This window comes from Sapajus apella, unplaced genomic scaffold, assembly GCF_009761245.1.
Source record: "Sapajus apella isolate SASKATOON/1434 unplaced genomic scaffold, GSC_monkey_1.0 scaffold121, whole genome shotgun sequence".
Lineage (NCBI taxonomy): Eukaryota > Metazoa > Chordata > Mammalia > Primates > Cebidae > Sapajus > Sapajus apella.
Window position 1 is genome coordinate 4,297,548 of NW_022437061.1, and position 22,534 is coordinate 4,320,081.

At 42.6% G+C, this 22,534-nt stretch overlaps 1 protein-coding gene across 5 annotated transcripts in view; it reads left to right on the forward strand.

Moving 5' to 3' along the window:
- SHROOM3 (shroom family member 3) overlaps window positions 1-22,534 on the forward strand; it is a 377,638-nt gene that overhangs the window by 270,872 nt on the left and 84,232 nt on the right. Inside the window, exon 1 of one of the 5 annotated variants that reach the window (XM_032261103.1) lies at window positions 8,452-8,583. The exons of the other annotated variants lie outside the window; for them this stretch is intronic. The gene's annotated coding sequence lies outside the window, so the exon portion shown is untranslated. Of the gene's footprint in view, window positions 1-8,451; window positions 8,584-22,534 lie in introns of those variants that run through there. 5 annotated transcript variants of the gene reach the window in all.

Consider the following 22,534-nt stretch of genomic DNA (forward strand, 5'->3'; position numbering starts at 1 on the left):
TGTGTGTGTGTGTGTGTGTGTGTGTGTGTGTGTGTGTGTGTGTGTGTTTTGGGCAGGGTGAGATTTGAGATTAAAACTTTGGTATCCCTGTCACCATTTCCTCATGCTAATGTATGGTTGGTATCTGGTGTCGGGATGTTGTATCTGCAGCCTTCTCAGATGGGTTAGGAATCTATGCCCTGTTGGCTTACCAGAAACAGTTTGCCTCTCCTGAACCACTCTGGACTGGAAAGGTTGGTGGAAGGCAGCACGCTCTCTTCAGCCCAGGTGTACCACACAGACATTTCTTTGATTTCCCCTCCCTGCTGGGCTCGCAGGGACTCTGGGACTGAGCCAGCTCTCCAGAGTCTTGCCTGGGACCAGGGCCCACATCCTTTGTGCTCTCGACTCTGTCTGCTTCCATCTTGCCCCACGTAAGACTCCTAACTCCCCTCCACTTTCCCTCTGGCTCTCCTTGCCTTTCTTCGTCAGTCCTAGAAAGCTGTAACATCTGCTGGGAAGAAAAACTGGCTCTAATTGAGGGTTCTTCCACATCTTAAATCTGGCACCTGGATTCTTTGGTTCTCTAAGTTCTGTTGTGTTCCAATGTTTTTCTTTGGTCAATGAATGACACTTAGGGGAGGAAAGATGAAGCCTGCTGGGAAATTCAGTGTTACGAGTAAGCAGTTAATATCTCAGTTACCTTGCCCCCAAACAAACATACTCAATGATTATCTCCTATTAATTTTTATTACAACTTTCTGTAGAGATGTAATTACCATTTTCACAAGGGAAAAACTGAAGCTTAATGAGATCAACTGACCTCACCCCCAGCTGGCAAGATCTTGAATTCAGTCCACATTTTTGACCACCACACTCTACCACCCTTAGCACATGGGACTGAAATCATTTCTTTAGATACCTGGGGTTTTTACTACATCCTTGAAGTTAGGTTTGGACCTCATCCATCTTGATATCCCTCTCCATGGCATATAACAGGTTCTCAGTAGGTGGCAGTTGAATTGAAATGGGTCAAGGAAAGAGAAAGGAAGATAAGAAGAAAAAAAAAAAGCAGAATGAAAAAATTCCCTTATCTTAAGCGATTTTGAAACTTCCTGAATGATAGATACTCTGTCAGCTAAAATATACATGGAATGAAAAGTTTGATGGTATTATCTAAATCATGTCTAGCACTGAGCTCTCCTTATATTATGCTGTCAAATTATTCTAGGCATAGAAATTAATTCCTTGTCTCCAGAAAAGACAAGGGTGTAATGTGGTTGGTGACATGGCAATGACAAGTAAGGAAAATGTGCATATGTGAGCAGTGACCAGCGTGGACAGTTTTTATCAGTTAATGTAGTCATAGTTTTTATTTATTTTTCTAGACAGTACCATCCAAGATGCTGGTGACATATAAATCTGATAACTTGTGGAACTTCACAGCTTTTAAACTTTTGTCTGAAAGCCCTTGCTTTACAGCATTACGTAAAAGTTTCTGATAACAAATATCATATTAGCCCATGAATGTAGGTGAAGGGTAGACATTTTAGGCTGCATGCCCAAGTTACAATCAAGGTAGTTTTGCTGACTAGTTTTTTTTTTTTCTTATTCATAATCATCTATATACATGTGTTTTATTTTTTTTAATTTTTAAATTTTTTTTTTTTTTTTGGACAAGGAGTCTTGCTCTGTCTACCCGGCTGGAGTGCAGTGGCACAATTCCTGGGTTCAAGCGATTCTCCTGCCTCAGCCTCCTGAATAGCTGGGATTACAGGCATGCATCACCAGGCCTGGCTAATTTTTGTATTTTTAGTAGCAATGGGGTTTCACCATGTTGGTCAGACTGGTCTCGAACTCCTGACCTCATGATTCGCCCGCCTTGGCCTCCCAAAGTGCTGGGATTACAGGCATGAACCACCACACCCAGCCTTTTAAATTTTTTTATTTGATGTTGTAACAGATAACTAGAACACAACATAAGTGAAACCGTAAAGTGAATCATTTCCCTGCCCCACCTTTCCCAGATAACTTATATCAACAGCCTGGTGTGTGTTCTTCCTTGGTTATGTAACATTTGTCTTCTCACACAGACTGTCATAGAAGCTTGCTTTTTCTCCTTACAGTGTGTTTCCTGACCTCCTTCCCTGCTTTCACCCCCCAGTGTATTTCCCTCATTCTTTCTCTCTCTCTTCCCCATTCCTCCTCCATCTCTTTTCTCTCTCTCTCTTCCTCTTCTCTATTTTTCATTTTGGACCTTTTCTTCTTACTTTCTCAGTTAGCCTTGGAGGACCCAGGCTCTTGAGAAATTGCATTTATCCTCAAGGAGCGACAGTTCAGTTTGAGTTTTGACTCTCAACTTTTTTATTGGGTTGTCTTATGCCTCAGCATAACAAACAGAAGAGGGTGGGCAGAAAGTAAAATATTCAGTTAACCAAAATTAACTTATTTGATGGAACTACTTCAGAACCCAGGATGCTTTTTGAAGTTATTAAAATGTTCATATACAAATGTAATTCAAAGAGTAAATCATAGTTCTTGTTTTTAAAAAAATCCTCAAACTCTACAGAAGTACTTAAAACAAATGATACATTTTTATTTATCCCCCAGAATTTTTTCCCTGCAGTACCACTCTGCAAGAATAATTTAGCATTTCCTCCATGAAGTTTTTCTTGATATTTATAAAACATATAAATTTTGTATGTAATGGTGGATGTAGACAGCAAATGGGAAGCTTTTTCACTAGATAATGTGGACATCTCTCCATGTCAACGCATATAGGAACCCCCTCTTTCACTATAAATGCTGCATAATATGCTTTGCAATTAATTTAACCATTTTCTACGTGAACATTTTGGTTTCTTCCATTACAGGATGCATTTCTAGTCTTTCAACCAAGACTTCCCAAAGAGAATGTTGTCAATTCTTGTCTCCTTAATGACTTGGGGCTGCTGACCTGAGTGATTGTTATTTAACCAGTGACCCCCATAGCATTGACAGGGTCCTTTGTGTCCTGTATCTCCATAAGGACAAGAATTTGCTGGCTACCTTCACTTTCCGAGGCTATCCCTGCAAGTCTCATTCTGCTAGTATTGTTGCTCTGTTCTTTCCTAACCTTTCTGCCTCTGTTTAAACCTATACAGGTTTGATACAGGCTCCAGAATCTGATCTACCAAACCACATGCATTATAGTTGACTGCTGTGCCAACATACTTTGGTAGTGGCACAGATAGTAAATGAATTCCTAAATGAACACCTACCTAGTCCTCCTCTCACTTTTCTTTGGGTTCTCACCTGTGCACTATTCTACATAGCTTTCAGGATAATAGCCAGGATGCATTAAGGCCTTTACTTGGGCACCTAGTCCTGGGGCTATAAAGAACAACAGGAAATCTGGAGGTGCTTTGGTCACTGTGAATCAGCTACCAACAGAAGAGGCCTTTAGTCCAGAGAGAGGGTGAGACAGGTGTCAGCTCACAGGATCTGGGGGCTCACTGGCCTATTTAAAGGAAAATACTGTGGTAGAGAGGTTAAAAGGTATTTGAAAAGACAAAGTAACTCTGAGATGCTGAGAGTAATTATAGAGTTTTCCTCCTTCATGTTCATTACATGAAATAAATCATTTCTAAGGGGTTGGCGTGGTCTTGAATGCATTTCCTTAACATTTTGATTTTAGCACCTTATTTGTTCTAGGACATCTAGGATGGTTGTTCACTAAAACTATCTAGGATAGTTTTTCATTTTGTTGTGAGGGGTTCCAAAAACCCAAAATATTTATTAAAGTGAATATTATGCTAGAAGTTATATATTGTTCACACTAAACCACAACACCCATTTGAGAAAGCAGCACATCATTTGTTCTTCCTAATATTTTCTTTCTTAAGCAAACCACCTATATTTCAAGTGTATTCTTTCTTGGTAGTGTGTGGTTTATATTGGTCATTATATATGTGGTTTATATTGATCATCAGTTCCTAAAACTGACTTTCAACATATACATAGACATTATTTCTCTAAGGTGTCAACATTAAAAAGAGCAGTATAGAATAGGGGTGTCCAATCTTTTGGTTTCTCTGGCCCACACTGGAAGAAGAAGATTTGTCTTGGGCCACACATAAACTACTCTAACACTAATGGTAGGTGATGAGCTAAAAAGCAAACAGAAAAAAATCACAGAAAAAATCTCATAATATTTTAAGAAAGTTTTTGAATTTGTGCTAGATGACATTCAAAGCCATTCTGGTCTGCATATGGCCTGCAAGCTGGGGGTTGGACAAGCTTGGTATAGATGAACCAGGGAACTTATTGTATGACTATGGCAAGAAAGAGTTAATATTTAGCAAAGATTCTTATGTTTCAAATAATTGTTTTTCACATCAAAGCTTTATTTAGTTGGAATAATAGAAGGAATGACAAACTGAATTGGTAAGAAATAATGTTGGCCTATTTCTAAGTAAAATTTAGTAATATATATTTTTTTAATTTTCTTTTTTTTTTTTTAAAGATGGGGTTTCACCATATTGGTCAGGCTGGTCTTGAACTCCTGACCTCAGGTAATCCACCCACCTCAGCCTCCCAAAGTGCTGGGATTACAGGCGTGAGCCACTGCGCCCGGCAGTAATATTTTAAAGTATAGGCTGGGTCCAGTAGCTCATGCTTGTAATCCCAGCACTTTGAGAGGCTGAGGCAGGTGGATCACCTGAGGTTATGAGTTCGAGACCAGCCTGACCAACATGGAAAAACCCCATCTCTACTAAAAATACAAAATTAGCTGGGTGTGGTGGTGCATGCCTGTAATCCTAGCTACCCAGGAGGCTAAGGCAGGAGAATCACTTGAACCAGGGAGGCAGAGGTTGCAGTGAGGTAAGATTGCACCACCGCACTCCAGCCTGGGAGACAGAGCGAGACTCCTTCTCAAAATAAAATAAAAGTATAGAAGAAAGTAATCATAGACTTTTCTTTTTTAGAGGCAGGGTCTTGCTTACACTGGAGTGCAGTGACACGGTCCTAGCTCACTGTAGCTTCGAACTCCTAGGCGCAAATGATCCTCCTGCCTCAGCTTCCCTATTATTAATAGCTAGGACCACAGGTGCATGCCATCATGCCTGGCTAATTTTTTTATTTTTTATTTTTGTAGAGATGGCATCTCCCTATGTTGCCCAGGCTGATCTCTAGCGATCCTCCCAACTCAGCCTCCCAAAGTGCTGGGATTACAGGCATGAGCCCAGCCTCATAAACTATTTCTAAGTGAAATTTAGTTTAATATTTTAAAGTATAACATATGTTACAAAACCAAATTATCATAATATATAAAAGAAGCTAAACTTGTGAATAAATTTAGAACCCAAATACGTAATGATTTCTAGATGTAGTCTTTAAAAATATGCAATTAATTAAATGTATTAGACTTAAATTGAAAATGTATTAGACAAGATGAAATATTCAAAGAATAAGTACTGAATCTAGAATTTAGAGCTGTATGACAGTAATCCTAAATTTCTAGAGCTTTTTATCTGAAAAAGATACTCATTCTCACCTAGCTAATCAACTGTGGTGAAAAACAAATTTCTAAGTATCTACATGTATATAATATGAATCAGACCCTTCTGAATTATAATAGATCCTCAATTAGCATACTCTAATTTGATGTGGTTTTAAATATATTTTACAGGTTATTATATTTATCTCACACTGAAATTTGGATTTGTAGGTTGAAATGCTTAAGAGAGAAGGGAGGAAACTGACTTGGCATAAGTGCTGTTCTGGCTGCCAGTGTGGTGGGTTCTGCCACCAACTCCGTTTTTGACTCAGGATCACCTGGGGGAGCTTGCATGCCTCGTCCTGGTGTATCTCTATACAGGTGGGTGCTGTGCTGCTCTACCATGTTGGGGATTTATTCCAGTCTCTCTGGTCTTTCCTGCCCACAACCCACTCCAGCACCACAGGTGGCTTTGGGAAGGAAAGGGAGCAAAAAACGATAGCCTCATGCCTTGTCAAAAGGGTAAATGTTAATGGCATGTGAATCGTGTCCATTAAAATGTTTAAAACAAAATAACTTTTAAACAAAAGAAAAAAATGTACAAATTATAAGTTCCAGACTGGAACCCTTTCTAAGACAGGCTGTGTACTTTTTTCCTACGTGTAACTTTCTCACAAAATATTTTAGCATTGTTAAAGCTTTATTTCTTCATTAATATATTTGATGTAAACAAAAGTAAAATGCTTTGGATTCTAATGTGATGTATCATTTCTGAAAGCAGTCTCAATACAGGAACTAAAGGGCAGAGTGATTTTACAGAGAACATCTTTAACAGTGGCTGGGAGTTTACACATACACATACACACACACACACACACACACACACTTGATATGTGTAACTATTTTAGGTCATTCCTTTGTCTTGTGAAGGAAGGCACAGACCACTTTGCCGAAGGAGAACTGAAGCAGCAGGTGAGGAAACTAACCCCCAGCTCACGCAGAGAGACATTAGCATAATTTTGTATTGTTGCTGAAATTTCTTCGTGTCTTACTTTTGATCCCATGAGACAAGCTGTTTGCTTCCATCTAAAAATATCTGATGATGCCTTTACATTGCAGATACAAGTTAAACGTGTTTTTCCAGAATCTATGTTACAAAGGAAGCCCAGGGACCTCTGGTCATAGTGATGAATTTCACTGGTATAACATTCATGCTATGTGGGAGGTGAGATTTGGGCACAAAGTGTGTTTTTAATCACCAATTTAAAGTGATGTTTCACACAGAAGTAGAGAGATCTGGTCCACCCTTTAGAGATTTCACCTGACCCAGAGCACTTAGAAAGCAAGATAAAGCAGCAGCAGGAGAGGAGGCCTTATCTATTCCGCCCACAGAGCTGCTGTGTTCTCCACCTAATACTTCTTATTCCACCCCACACCAGTAGCAGAAGCAATGTGTATTACAAACTGCAAGGGCTGACCACGTCTTCAAAGCTTAAGTTCTGAACATCACCTCCTTTTCCCCCAAACAGGATTCCCACAGGACATCAGGACATAGAACAAACCGTATTAACCTCTTTGCTTCCAACCCCTAGTAACAATGTTTGTGGTTTCCCCATGACTGAGTGACAGGTGTGTATGTGTTGGTAGCTGCTTGTGATACCCGTAGGTAAAACAAAATACAATTTTAAGGAGGATAATACTTTATGGGGGGAGGAGGAGCCTGTCCATGAAGATTTCAGTAAAGAGGTTTATTCAGTGGTTGCTGTGGCTGCTAATGCTCCTGCATTCTGCCAGGATATAAGAGCACAGCCAAGTAAAGGCAAATGTTGTATCAGCTGTTCGGTAAGGGAGGTTTCTATTTCCTACCTACCGAGTTCTTCTCTGTGTCTATATGCATATTTATTACCTTAAATACAGAACCTGGACATTTAACAACAAGGTTTCTGCTTGAATTAGAATAAAGCCAATTTCAAGCCTTACTGTTACTTTCATCTCTGGAGATGAGCCATGAGAGCAACTAAGATGACTGAGGGGGGAAAAAAATCCTACCTCCGTTGAAAGAGGCTGGAAGAATCTTTGAAGAAACATTGAAACTTAAACTAGCACCATCCCTTCCTTTAAAATATTAACTGGATGCCCATATCATAAATGCAAAAGAAATGCAAATAGATATATTTTCTAAAATACCAAAGTGTGCAAAGCTGAATCAAAAATCTCCCGAAATTACAGTCATGACGACCGAAATAATCACGTCTCTTGTCTAATCAGAGACGATGCTCATGGAAACAAAAACAGGCCAGGAACGGAGGCTTCAGCGGCACTCGCCACCACCTGCATCTCTGCTGTGACTTAGGCTGAGAAGAGGGGAAGCTGAGAAAAAGGATGTTATTTTCCTTGTAATGCGAGCTTTTTTTTTTTAAGCTGTGAACTTTTTACCTTGCTTCATTCATGCTTCATTTGATCAATTACTAACTGTATAGCCTCTGAAAAGCGAGCGCGGGCTTCTTAAAGTTGATATTTTGCTTTTGGATTCCTCTGCATTTCACAATGGGGGAGGGTAATTAAGACACCTTTCTGATTGAATGAGCAGAGGGACTGAGTGTGTGCTTCGGTCCCCTCAGTACCGCGAGGACCCGAGGACCGCGGAGGGGCGAGTGGAGCGCGACGCTTCCACCCAGAATCCGTTTTCAAACCTTAGGGAGCCTTCTTTGCCATTGAAATGCAAATCCGGTCCTGAGCGCCCGGGCCAATCCCGGAGGCTTCCTGTGGGATTACCTGGTGGCGAGCGAGCGCCGAGCCAGCGCGGCCCCTCGGGTGCGGCGGGCGCTGGGCGGACTGCGCGGGCGCGGGCGGGAGGCGAGGCGAGGCGAGGCGGGCGAACGCCCTGCACCTTCGGCAGCCGGCGCGGGACCGGTGTCCTCCAGCCGCGCGCCCCCGGCCCGCCGTGCCGCCGTAGCCGGGGCGCGGTGGCGCGGGGCGCGGCCGGGCTGCCCATTGTTGAGCGCGCTGGGCCCCGCCGGCGATGCCCCGCGCCGCCTCCTCTGAGCAGCGGCGAAGTTTGAACTTGGCGTCGGCCTGAAGCCCCGCGCAGTGCGGGGGCGGCGGCCGCGAGGCAAGCGGCGATGGTGAGTGCGGGGGGCGGCGGGGCACGGAGAGGGGGGCGGGGGCCGGCCGGCTGCTTTCTGGAGCGCGTCTATTTCGGGCTTTGCGGCGACGCTGGAAAGCCCTGTCTCGCGGGTAGCTCCCCCAGGGCTGGCTTTCGCGGCCCGCACCCCGGCTGACGGGGGCAGGAGGCGTGCTCCGAGGGTCTCCGGACGCTCCTAGGCCTCGGCTTTTTATTAGAGAGTAAGCAGCTGCCACTCCAAGAGGAGAAGAATTGTTGATTATTGACAGCATGAAAACTTTTCGGAAGAAATGATCTGTGAAATATTTTAATTTTGATAAATTGCTTCACACCAGGGCCCCTGCTGAGTTGAGAACGCTTTGCCTTTCTTAATTTTACTGGATTTGTTTCTGTAGGAAAGGCTCCTTAAAGTGCGTTGAGGGGCACGCCTATCCCCAACCGCCACTGGCTCCAGCTCCTAAGACAGTTATTTAAATAGTGTGTTCCCTGTTCTGTAGCAACACTTAAATCATGAAAATGAAATTATACCGAATTGCCAGAGGGATAAAAGTTTTGCTGGTGGGGCAGGGGAGTGGCTACAAAATTTCAACACCTGGAGCACGTTGTGGAGATGGGATATGTTTCTTTTCCTCTCGGGTGTATTTTGGCATTACGTTTCTCTCCTCTCCTTTTAAATCGTAACGTTGTTGTGGCGCACTGTGTGCACCGGAGCTTCTGTACTGGGAGCAAATGGGTGCCTGCAAGCGGATCGTCTCCATGGAGAGATTGCTGTGATATGGGGGGGGGGGGGGGGGGGGCAACAGGAAGTCCTAGCACAGAGTCTCCTAGAGAGAGTTCTGTGCATTTTCTGTTTTTAATTAGTGGTTTTAAAGCCTAGTTAAATGTCCATTTCCAGTTAAAAGCACCTTGGTTGGATATATGGCTAGATCTTTCCACCAGAAGTTGATTTACAATTTAAATTTATTGTGTTGGTTATCTTTTTTTTTCCCTAGTTTTAGAAATATTACACAATCGTTGCAGAAAAGGTGTAATATACAGAGAAAGAAATAAACTGTTATCACAGCATATATGTTTTGTTTGCTAAGACCTGGTTTTTCACAGAATCCCAGTCATTTGAAAACTTGGCAGCTATGGACTTTTTTTTTTTCTCCATTGCTCACAATTCTGGTTTAGTAACGAAAGCTAGGGATTGACAAGGAAATAAACTTACTTTAAAAAAATGTTATAACCAACAATAACTTATTCACATTGCTCATGAGTTGGAACAGAATTTATTGTGGCAGTTTCTCTTGAATCAACTTCCCACATCTGCTCCCGGCAAATGGTTTCTGTTTGTACAACCTATTTTGTAAATACATCTCTCTGCCATTAAGACGAAGTGCCCAAACACATTCCCCTTTCCAGTGCTTGTAGCTTGGCTCATATAGTTAATATGTTTATTGGCTTCTACATCAGAACTTCTTCACCATACATTTGATAAAACCCTGGAGAAGGTTACTAAGGGATGTTGTAGAGAATTCACTTCCCTGGAGATTTTAAGAATAGGATAAACATCCATCTGCCTAGGATGACTTCAGTGCAGTACTGTCTGGATAAAGGAATACGAGGTCACCAGTCTGAACTTCAAAATTGAGGAATTCTAAAATTTGTTTAGAATTCCTCAATTTTGACCTGGGACCAAAGCAAATTAAGATTGCCAAAAGTACCTGAGCCCAGTAGAAGGTGAAGCCCTGTTTTGATTTATGTGAGACAAAAGTCATCCTTTGGTAACTGATATGTTAAATTATTCTTAGGACTTACCAATCCTTTTCTTTTATAGATAGAAAATCAACAACGATTTAGTTGTTTTCTAGGAAAGTATAGGTGAATCACAGTATAAATTCTTTGATTTTAGAGTAAGTGAACTGATTCATGGAAATTAAAAGTTTTGCCTCCAAGGTGAGCAGGGTGTGTGTGAGGAGTGTGTCTGAGCTTTCTTCACTTTTAACCTAGTGTTATTTTTAGAATCCTGTCTTATGTGTTAAATCTGGTTACATTTTTATACAAAACATTAGCTGGGCATGGTGGTGCGTGCCTGTAATCCCAGCTACTCAGGAGGCTGAGGCAGGAGAATTGCTTGAACCCAGGAGACAGAGGTTGCGGTGAGCCGAGATCACGCCATTGGACTCCAGCCTGGGTAACAAGAGTGAAACTCAGTCTCAAGAAAAAAAAAAAAAAATCTGGTTACATTTTAAAAACATCAACTGTCTCTTCAATGTTTATTCTTGCTTTCCCTTTTCATGTAGAACCCATATAGTCCTTTGGCCAAAACCAAGTATTCTTGTAAGTTCTGTTCGAGTATGTTTCTCTGGACCCCAGCAGTGCTGAGGTTTTGCTGGTGACTTCAAGAAGGTCAGGATTTCATGGGTTGCTGCTTCCTCTCCTCTCCTGTTTGACAGAAGTATCCTGTAATTCTAACCACTGTGTGACCTCAATTGCCTTGACACCTTCCTCCCCTTCCGTAGTATCACTTGAACAGGAGATGTTTCTCCTGCAGGATTACTGAGAGGGGTTCACTTTCTAGGGAAGGTCATGTCAGAAAGAAGATTGGGAGATAGAGGCTCGTGGCCGGGCAGACTTCACCTTGCCTGAATGAGCAGTGCCTCCGTTTCACAGCTTTCAGCTTGCGGGATTTCTTCATGCATGTGAAAAACTAGTTTTCTTATGCTGTTGTAACACCTAAACAAGGAATAGGGGCATGAACAATGGTCATTCATTTACTCAGCAATCATTTACTGTGTGGGAGGCATCCCAGGAACTGGCGATGAATTCCCTGCCCTCAGGGAACTCGTAAGAGGCAAAATAAAACATGTTAATAAGCTAGTGCCATTCGGAAGGTTTAGGGTGCAGGGATTAAGAAATTAAGTTTGCTGTAAAGTTAAACATACACCAACCTATGACCCAGCATTTCCACGCCTAGGTATTTACCCAAGATAGGTGAAAACAAATGTCCACAGATGACTTGTACAGAATGTTCACAGCAACCTTATTACCAATACCTGGAAACAACCTTACATCTATCAACAGGAAAATGGGTAAAGAAACAGTGGCACTTTCATACAATGCAATACCACTCAGCAATCAACGGGAATGAGCTCTTGATACAAAAACCTGGATGAGTCTCAACAGCATCATGTTACCTGAAAGAAGCCAGATACAAAATAGTAATAAGCAATTTTATTCATGAAGTGCTAGAATAGGCAGAACTAATCTATGACAGAAGTCAGTGGTTGCCAGAGGGTAGGGATTGACTAGAAAGAGATAAGGGATTTTCTGGAATGATGGAAATGTTTTATAATTTGTTTCTGTTTCTGGTTGCATAGGTATACACAAGTATCCACCCCCATAGAACTGAACACCTAAGACCTGTGCATTTTATTGTATGCAAAGCATTCCCTGAATTAAAAGAAAAATTTAGGTTCTAGAGTTAGACAAGAGTACACATCCCACATCTGCCTCTAGGCCTATGTTACCTTGGGCAAGTTATTAAATAAATGCCCCAGAACTGCAGGACATTGGACAATAATAGAACATCTTCATAGGGTTGTTGCAAAAATTGAGTTAATGACTAAAGGTACTTAGCTTAGTAAGAACAGAGTAAATGTCAACTACTGTTCCCATGCACTGTGATAAATATAATACATAATTTTGGAGTTGATGAAAAAGTATTTACACTTTTGTAAAAGCCATATCATTTAAGATTATTAAGGAGCTTATAACATATTAACTGGTGTCCTTACCATTATTACTATGCATATCTTCATTTTGATGAGTCCTTTTTTAAGGTTGTGGGGATTTTAAATGTGAAGTTCTTAGGTACATGATCAAAATACTACTGGGGTTTGGTTTTGCCAGCAGAAGTAAACTCCAAAGAGAGGAAATACCCACTAGGCAAACTTTTTTTTTTTTTTTTCCTGAGGAGTGATTTAATGATAATTGCCAAAGCTGAGCTCCCAGATGAAGCTCACAACGTCTTCTGGGAATACAGGTGAAAGTTTAACATAGTATATTCTCTACCCAAAGGTGTAGGTTGAGGCCAGGTGTGGTGGCTCATGTAATCCCTGCACTTTGGGAGGCCAAGATGGGTAGATCACCTGAGGTTCGGAGTTCAAGACCAGTCTGACTAACAATGATGGAATCCCGTCTCTACTAAAAGTGCAAAAATTAGCTGGGCATGGTGATGCATGCCTGTAATTCCAGCTACTCAGGAGGCCGAGGCTGGAGAATCGCTTGAACTTGGGAGGTGGAGGTTGCAGTGAGCCAAGATCGTGCCACTGCACTTCAGCCTGGGGTACAAGAGCAAAACTCTGTCTTAAAAAAAAAAAAAAAAAAAAAAAGTAGGTTGAAAGGAAACTCGATCACTCTATCAAAATTAATTCATGCTTTTTTAAAAAAGGACAAATTATATAACTTAAATTTTCAGCAAAATGCTTTGGACAGAGTGGTAAATTGATAATAGTTTATTAAGATTCAATAATTTGATTTAAGTTCAACATTTGGGAAAGATGTTATATGTATTGCCAACTCCAAGTGAGGCATTTTGTTTGTTGGGTTGGTTTAATTCATTTAGTAAACATTTGTCAAAAATTTACTGAGGACGCATTAGCTTCCGGGAATTCAATGATGGATAATAAGACATTGTACACTCAAGGGTTCATAGACACTCCAGCCGCAAGTTGTGAATGTGTACACATTTCTCTTGGAATTTTTCTCAGAGCAGAGAGGTCTGTCTCAGGCTAGTCTGTTCGTTTGTTTTTTGTGTTTATGTGTGTTTTGTTGTTTGTTTTAAAAGCCTCCTGCTTACAGTGGAAGTTTAAAATCCTGTAACTTGATGTTATTTTCTTAAACATTGGCATTTCTTGCCAAAGCTTCACTTGTTATTCTTTACTAAAAACAGCAAAAACAAAATGATCTATGTAAAGGCAGTTGAGTACAGTGGAAAGGTCAGAGACTGCGCAAGCAGAATGACCTACATTTGAATCTGAGCTCTGCTTTACTAGTAATTTGGAGAGTCCTTTAAGCTGCTGTTTCCTCATCTGCAAAATGGTGATAATGATACCCCAGAGAGTTATTAATATTTATTAGGCTAAGGCTGTCATAAGGATTAAGTGACAGAATACATGTAAATATAACTAGGCTGGCATCTGGTAGGTGTTAATTCCTAACATTTGTTGAGTACTTACTAGGAGTCAAGCACTGTCTAATACTTTTTGTGTTGGCTGATTTTATCTTCCTCACTCTCCTATGAGACAAGCACTATTACTATCGCTTTTTAAAGGTCAGGAAACCAAAAACACAGATTAAATAACTTGTTGAGGGCATGGAGGTGCCATGGTTAGTACCCAGTACCATCCTGTCAGTTAATGGATGAGGTCCATAATAGATGTCAACTATCTTTCCCTTTTAGAGAAAATTGTTTTATCCCGGTAAGTGGAACTAGCGCCCCACTTATGGCTGCATGCAGATTAATATTGGTGGTGGGGGATGGTTGACTCTTTGAATATGTTCTTAAACCGTTCATGGGTCTACCATCTTTGGGGGTTTGTGGGATGCTTGTTGGAGAGGCCCTAATGAACATGTCATTGTCTTTTCCCAGCCCCTCAAAAGTCCACCTATCAGGTGGCCCACTCCTGACATTGTCCTTCACTCCTTACCCCCAGTGACTCCAATTAGGAAGTGAACAAACACATGGAGAATCATGGCTGCCTAGTAGAATTCGACCTATGCTTTGTGCGGTCTATGTAGGGATTGACATAGATGCAGTATTTTTTTGGTCTCCAAAAAAAAAAATAGCAAGGTAAGAAATATGCTCTCAGAGCACTGTTACAGTAAGAAGAAAAGTCTGCCATTGAACCTGGATATTTCATGTTTCCATTGGTATTTTCTCAACTCCCAGATTCTGAAGAACCTTGAGCTAAAACTTTAAATAAGTTCCAAGTGGCAAGTTGAAAACCCTACTGATTTAATGAAGATGAAGTTACCTTGGCCAGCTTATTAAAATAATGTGTAGATGCCCGGGGGAAAATGTAGTTAAATAAATATGGATCCTATGACCTATTCCTATATGAGACTTTTCGCTTAATTTCTCCCCCAAAGTCCTGAATGTTGTGCAACATACTCTGGATTATTGGTCCTGGCATCAAAGCCTCTCCACTGCAGTGTGGGGTTAGCTAGGCAGGCAGAATCTCAGGACCATTCCTCAGCCACTCAAGTGGTGCCAGGCTGGTCTATTTCCAGACCCATTGAAGAAGCCACTCAGCATGCAAAGACCTTTGGAGACACTGGACTGAAACTAGATAGTGCAGAAAGAAGCCCCTATACAAAGTGTTGCTTGCAGCCCTGTATATGAAGGAGTGCCACTGTGTATCAATTCTGTCCATCCAAATGAGCCATATTATCTTGGGCCAAAGTGACTGGTGAATGAAATTATTAGGATTGTGTTCTCTGATGGGGAGAAAAGAAAGCTAGAAGAAGAACCTACAAGGATCTTAGCTCTCTGGTTGTCCCTGACACTCTCAAGGCCTTGTGCCAGGCTGCTTTGCTGTGCAAAAGCTCCACTTCACTCTTTTAGTTTGACTCACAATAGATGCACATGGTTGAAGTTAGGAGAATTGCAGGACTGTCACTTGAAGTCCCTCTCAGCCTCTTCACCATTGCCTCCAGCCTCTTTCCCTCTAACATTAAGCCCTTTGTGTCGGTTCCCATGGTTACCTCCTCACTACTGGCAGCTGGAATGTGATAGTGAGAGGAGGCTGCCTCCCCTACTGAGCCAGGTCTGGCCGGGGCGGAGGCCATTGATCTGCAGCTGGATTCGTGAAATGGGGTCACAGTCCAGTACCTTCTCTTTGTCATGGATTCTGTACCTTTCCCAGGCTTGACATATCAGGGTTGCAGTGGGAGGGGACATGGGAGAGGACAAAAGGGGTGGTGGACCGCTCACAGGAAATGTCCTGCCATAGGCTGGCCTGGCCTGGCTGTCCCTGATCTGCCAAACTCCTCCCTGAGGTCACCTTTCCATGTGCGAATGCCCGGTGAGGGGGAAGGGGCTACTCTGCCTGGGCAGATAAAAATGATCACTCACTTCCCTACCTGCTTTCCGCTCGGATTCTGTTCCCAGTACCATCTGTTCTTGAGTCAGTCACCATTACAAGGGCAGGCTCCAGTCTGGAAAGAATTGGCATCAAAGGCGTGTTTTCACGTTCAGCCTGGAAGACCAGGCAGGCTCTGGGAACTGGGGGATAGCACTGGGATTTGAGGCTCAAGATGAGAACAAAACTAGCTGAGAGGTTTTCGTTGTTGTTGTTATTGTTGTTTTTATAAGAGACAGGGTCTTGTTCTGTTGCCCAAGTGGGGTGTAGTGGTGCAATCATATTTCACTGAAGCCTCAAACTGCTGGGCTCAAACTATCCTCCCACCTCAGCTTCCTGAGTAGCTAGGACTGTAGGCACATGCCACGGCACCCAGCTATTTAAAAAATGTTTTTTGGGCCAGGCACGGTGGCTCATGCCTGTAATCCCAGCACTTTGGGAGGCCGAGACGGGTGGATAACAAGATCAGGAGTTTGAGACCAGCCTGACCAACCTGGTGAAACCCCGTCTCTACCAAAAATACAAAATTAGCCGGGCGTGGCGGTGGGCGCCTGTAATCCCAGCTACTCAGGAGGCTGAGGCAGGAGAATCACTTGACCCAGGAGACAGAGGTTGCAGTGAGGTGAGATCACACCACTGCACCCCACCCGGGGCGACAGAGCCAATCCTGTCCCCCAATAAAAAAAAAAAAAAAAAGATTTATTTTTTTAAAGAGATAAGGTCTCATTGTGTTGCCCAGGCTGGTCTCAAATTCCTGGCCTCAAGTGATCCTCCCACCTTGGCCCCCCAAATCACTGGGATTACAGGCTTCATACCCTGCCCTGCGAGTTTGTCTTGAAGCTATTTCCTGATGTACTATTTGGAAGCTTCTTAAATTTCTTCTCATTTAGAGTCTGGTGGACCCCAGAGTTGAGGCATGACTTGGAATTAACGGGTGGAAATTAAGCAGCCCTGGTGGTGAGGGTGAGGGAAGGCAGTTCCTAGTAGAAAGCCCCGAAAATCATCACTCCTGAGGAATTCAATATTGGAAGAATTGCTATGCTCTTCCTGGAACAAGGCAAATCTGTTTTCAGAGATCTTGTAGCCCTATAGGTATCTAACTAAACCCTTAAGTGATGCGATTGTGGGAGAAGGCAGTTAAGGGCACACTCTGGAGCCTTGTAATAGGTTGGGTCCAAGCTTTACCCCTTCCTTTGTGATCTTTAAGTTACTTTTGCCTCAATTTCTTTTTCTGTGAAATGAGGACAGCACTTCATAGGGTTGCTGTAAAGACTGAATTTGTTATGTAAAAATATTTTGCATGTTGTACAGCCAGCACAGGTGCCAATTGTAATGTTTTAAAATGTTTTGAGAATGTCATGCTCAACTGAGGACATAAATTTTATCAGTCCTGCTTTGCAGTATATGTCAGTGGGTTCAGAATTCCCCTGGCGAGCACAGGAAAGTGCTGGGGGTGAGTAGGAACATACAGGAAGAGGAAAAAAAGATTTCCAGCCTTTGTGACACTACCCTGTGGTAACGAAGAGTAAGGAAAAATGAAGGTGATATGTAGAAAATCAGCCCATGGAGCTATGGTCGCAAACACCTTGAAAAGGTCTACTGTAAGCTGTAAACCATTACTTTTCCACAAATGGGCTATAGTTTGGTACCTGATGTCCATATAAATTGTGCACCCAGAGAATATAAAGCAACAGCTGGGAAAAGCTTAGGTGCAGAATCCCCCTTTGGGCGATAGCAAAGGTTGGAAACATTTAGGTTTGATATTCGGAGGCATTTAAACAGCATGGAATGTCTATTATATACCCTAAAAAGCAGAACGAATCGTGGATATTACAGACACAAATGCAGTTGGCACGAGCTTAAAAAAAGTGCATGTGCTTCTTTCTAAGACCCAATAATCCTCTTGGGCAAAGTAAGGATTAGGCCTCCCTCACAAACAAGGCGGTGAGTTCATTTTTGCTAAGATTCCTCAGCGGATGCCAAATTTAGCAAGGGACCCATTTTTCCCCAATGAATGACAATCTCCATTTACATTTTTAATGTCCACTCCTTTAGGCAGGTCTAGGGCTGGAGCAACTTATTTGCATATAGATGGGAAACAGGACCCTGGCTCCTACAGACTACATTGGGACCCCCAGATACCTTCCTGAGCCAGAGTCCCTTCACCTCACCCGCTTACAGAAGGGGAGGGGTCTCTTACTGCAAAGCCTGTGGTAGGAAGGACTCAGGGGCTGAAAAAAATTAGGCTCAAACTCATTCTGTTTTACAAACAGCCATGAAGATGCATTTGCCAACCGCCATCCCTGCCTAGTGCCTGTGACTCCTGCCAGGGAGAGGCGGCCTCTAGACTGCTCCGCTAGGTTAATCTGTCATCCTTGACCTTGAGGAACCCTTTCTTTTACATCAATCACTGGGTCCTCTATGCTAGTCTGTTCCCAAGGAGCTCAGATAATGTCTTATGTCTCCTGTTCTTATTTGAACCCCCCCAGCCATGGATTTAAATATTTATATTCCTCCCCAAATGCTTTGGACAATTTGTAGTTGCCTTTTTTTAGGAATTAAAAAACCCATCATGATACCACCATCCTGTCACCCTCCCCATGGTGCCTCTCCACGTCCGTCTCCCTCATGTAGATCACTTGGACTGAACAGTGATAGGGTCTGTCTTGTAGTGGTTATTACAGCACAAGGTAGATAATACTTTGTCCCCTTTTTACAGATGAGGTCCTGAGGTTCAGAGAGAATAGTGGGCAGAAACTGGTAGAAGTTAGATTAGAACCCAGGTTGATCCAGCTGTAAATCTTGTGTGTGCCTCCCCAACAAGACTGGAGGTCAGAAGCTGTCTTTTATTCTACGCAGATTCCACCTCGGAGCCTGCTGTAGCACGTCCTCATCCCTTGTTGATGTAGGTATGCAGATCATGTCTTCTCACTCGGGATTTGCTGTGTATGCCCTCCTCCTGGTTTTTACCTCTGGGTCATCAACTGTTAAAGGTAAAGGGACCCTCAAGCTCATCTGTACGAACCTCCTCAATTTACATGTGAGGAAACAGGAGCCCAGAACATGAAAATGACTTATAGTGATACAGAGAGGGCCTGGTGCCAGGTGTCCTGGCTGCAGGTCCAGTACTGTTTCCTGCTGTAATAGCGCATGTATATATGACCTTTTAGAGTGCCTACTTGACCGTGCTCCTTTCTCTGATGTTTTGTGGGAATAGGGAATAAGGATTACCAAATCGACTTCCTGCTTTACTTCCACCATGCTTGTTGCATGTTCTCTTTCTTGCTCCTCTCCCCAAGTAGCTCCTTTCCAGAGTGCTTTTCTGGAGATGATTAATGGTACTATACCATGCGTCATAGTCTAGGAGAGGCATGTCAGAGGAATTTGAACTGGGATGTGTTCTGTGCAACCCCAACTTTACCCTTTCATGAGACTCCCCTGATGTAGAATGCTGCCCTTTGCGGCCTCAGCTGAGGGTCTGAGTATTGACTGAGTTATATTCCCTGCACCCGTCCCCACCTGTCCATGCAGACCATCAGCACACTGATGTGGTCCAAGCAGAATATCAGCAACAGAGCTGTACTCTGGGAGGACAGTGATTCTCATTCGAAAGAGACAGGATAGACAACTGCAGGGAACCCACCAGGAAGCTGGCCTAATGTCTACTCAGCATATTTTTATTAAACAAATACTTATTGGGCATCATCCAAGGAAGAGAACCATATGGGGCCAAGGAATAAAAGAGAATCCCAAATAACATTTAGACTTACATCGTAGTTAAGAGCATAGACTGTGTCGTCAGCCAGATTTAGATTCAAATTCTTTTTTCACCACCATTTGGACAAACTTCCTGCACTTCTTTGATTCTGTTTCCTCATGTATAAAGTAGGTATTAATAGCAGAAAGTCACCTGCCCTCAAGACTGGCTGTAAGGATTGTTAAGAAGCTGTGCAGGTAACATTTTGGCCCCCAGCCTGGCTCAGAGCACTCCATAAGGTAATTGCAACTTTGAGAACTGTTGCTTGGATACCTGCCCTCCCTGGGGCATGCGGCTGGGGAAAGCAAGAGTCTCCACAGACTGTGTAAGAGTGAATGACAAGAAAAGTGAGGCATGCTGAGTGTGGGCTCTCTCATGGTCTCTTTCCCCAGCACTTATGGTTTGTATGTATATATTTACTCACTTCATTTTGCCTTTATTCCCATTAATTTATAATTCCACAGAGGGAGGGATTGTGTCTGTTTTGCCACAAGTCCAGTGCCTAATTCAATGTGTGGCCCATGGTTGGCCCTTAGTAATAAATGAATGAATGAATGGATGATTGGGCTGGATATAGATGTGGCCAGGGTCTGGGTCTCAGCATGAAATATAATTTTTTTGGGGTGGGGGGTGTGGAGAAAGAGTCTCACTGTCACCCAGGCTGGAGTGCAGTGGCACGATGATCTCAACTCACTGCAACCACCCTCCACCTCCTGGGTTCAAGCAATTCTCATGCCTTAGCCTCCTGAGTAGCTGGGATTACAGGTGTGAGCCACCACACCCAGCTAGTTTTTGTATTTTTTAATAGAGATGGTGTTTCACCATGTTGGCCAGGCTGGTCTCGAACTCCTGACCTCAGGCGATCTGCCTGCCTTGGCCTCCCAAAGTGCTGGGATTATAGGCGTGAGCCACCGTGCCTGGCCTTGAAATATCTATCTTAATATGTCCTGCCTCACTTCAGCAGTGTTCCCAGTGCTAGAAAGTTCTTGTAGGGGCAGGAATGCTGTGTGGGTGTCAGTGGTGGGGACTTAATCATTTCTCTAGATCTAGGGGCAGTTGGACTTCAGAGAGAGGGGGTCCCATCTGAATTTCAGTAACTCTACTTTCTTCTTCAGAAGCTTTCCTTTAAAGAAGCTTTTGATATTAAATGTTTGCTGCTGTGTCAGTGGACTTTTAGCTTCATAGAATCCAAAGGCAGTATGGAACAAGAGAGCATAAGAATTAAAGTATGGGGGCCAGGCACAGTGGCTCACGCCTATAATCCCAGCACTTTGGGAGGCCGAGGCAGGCAGATCATGTTAAGAGAATCGAGACCATCCTGGCCAACATAGTGAAACCACATCTCTATTAAAAGTACAAAAATTAGCTGGGCATGATGGCATGCGCCTGTAGTCCCAGCTACTTGTGAGGCTGAGGCAGGAGAATTGTTTAAACCTGGGTGGCAGAGGTTGCAGTGAGCCGAGATCGCACCACTGCACTCCAGCCTGGCACCTGGTGACAGAGCAAGACTCTGTCTCAAAAAAAAAAAAAAAAAAAAAAAAAGAATTAGAGTATAGGATCCTCCTGTGCCAGTTGTATAACTTACAAGTCCTGACCTTGAGCGAATAACTGCCCCTCTAGGAGGCTGCCTCTGCATCTGTTAAATGGGGAGAAACAATACTTGCTTTACTTACCTTTTAGTATTATTGAGAGCCAAATGAAATAATGTTTGGGAAAGTGCTTTATAAGCTATAATCTGGTATTAAAGTAAGGAATAATGGTTCGCCGCAGAGATTTGCATGGTTCTCTGGGAACACTAGTCTGTTACTGTAGGCTGATGATAGATAGAGAAAGAAAGGCCTAGACTGAATTTTTTCAGGAGGTATTTATCTCTCTCTACTGATACTAGTTTCACAGAAATCCTACTTCTTTCTCCATGGAGTATTTTCAGCAGTTAGTGGAGCTCACAAAGTAATCCCCTTCACCCACTCGTGTGAAGTCTTTCTACTGCCCAGATATGCTCTGAGGATGGGCACTTCCATTTCCTAGAGAAGATTTTCCTTTAAAAATGTAGAAAATTTAGACTCTTAGACTCATTCTATTAAAAAAAAGAGGCTAATTTGAGTTTTTTTTTCTGATAATTAAAATAATAAACGTTAATTGTAAAAAATTTGCAAGACATAGGAAAAAAGAGAAGAAAAAGTACCCATAATTCTGTCACCCAGTAGTAACATTTTGGAATACTTGCTGGTGTTTTGTTTTTAATGCACATATTTTATCTCATATGAATAACAAAAGAGTGTTATGAAAAAATGACAGGCATACATGGTTTGATATGTGGTTGATGCCTATCAAAGTAAACAAAGCCCAGTGATTCTAAAAGGAATCTAATGGGGTAGGTAGTGGAGAGGGCAAGGCCTTTAGCCATAGCTCTTTCTACTTTTTAATTTAATTTTTCTTTTTTTTTTTTTTTTTGGTAAAATAAGGATGATTATTGCCTCAAATGATAAGATTAACTGAATTACTGTTTTTAAAGCACAATATATGATACATACCATGTGCCCAGTAAATGTAAGTTTTAGTTCTATGGGTAAAAATTTAATATTTACTGCCAGGCACTGTTCTGATTACTTTACACATACTCATTCATTCAAGCCTCACATCTACCCTTTGATGAAGGTGCTATTAGTATTCTTATTTTATAAAGGAGGAAACAGGTACAAGAGGTTGAGTGACCTGCTCAAAGTCCAACACCTTCCTAGGTGACAGAGCCAGAACAGGACCCCAAGCAGCTGGCTCCAGAATCCACATCATCCGTATACATTATGCAGCTTGCTGCTTGCCACAGGGATCTAGGCTCTGAGTGCTTGTAGCTAGGGGCATACCGGTTCCATGAAGGTATCATCTGTTCAACCCTAAAGCCCTTGTGAGAGCCCTCAGTTTTCTTATGCACTTGTCCTGGGCTGCTAGCTGTGTCAGAGGGCTTAGTGGGTAGAGGGACTGATGTCAGCAGTAAACTGAAGCAGATTAATATTTATTAGGTAGGTTAAAAGATTTGGCAGGTCATTTGGCTTTTCCCCCATCACCCT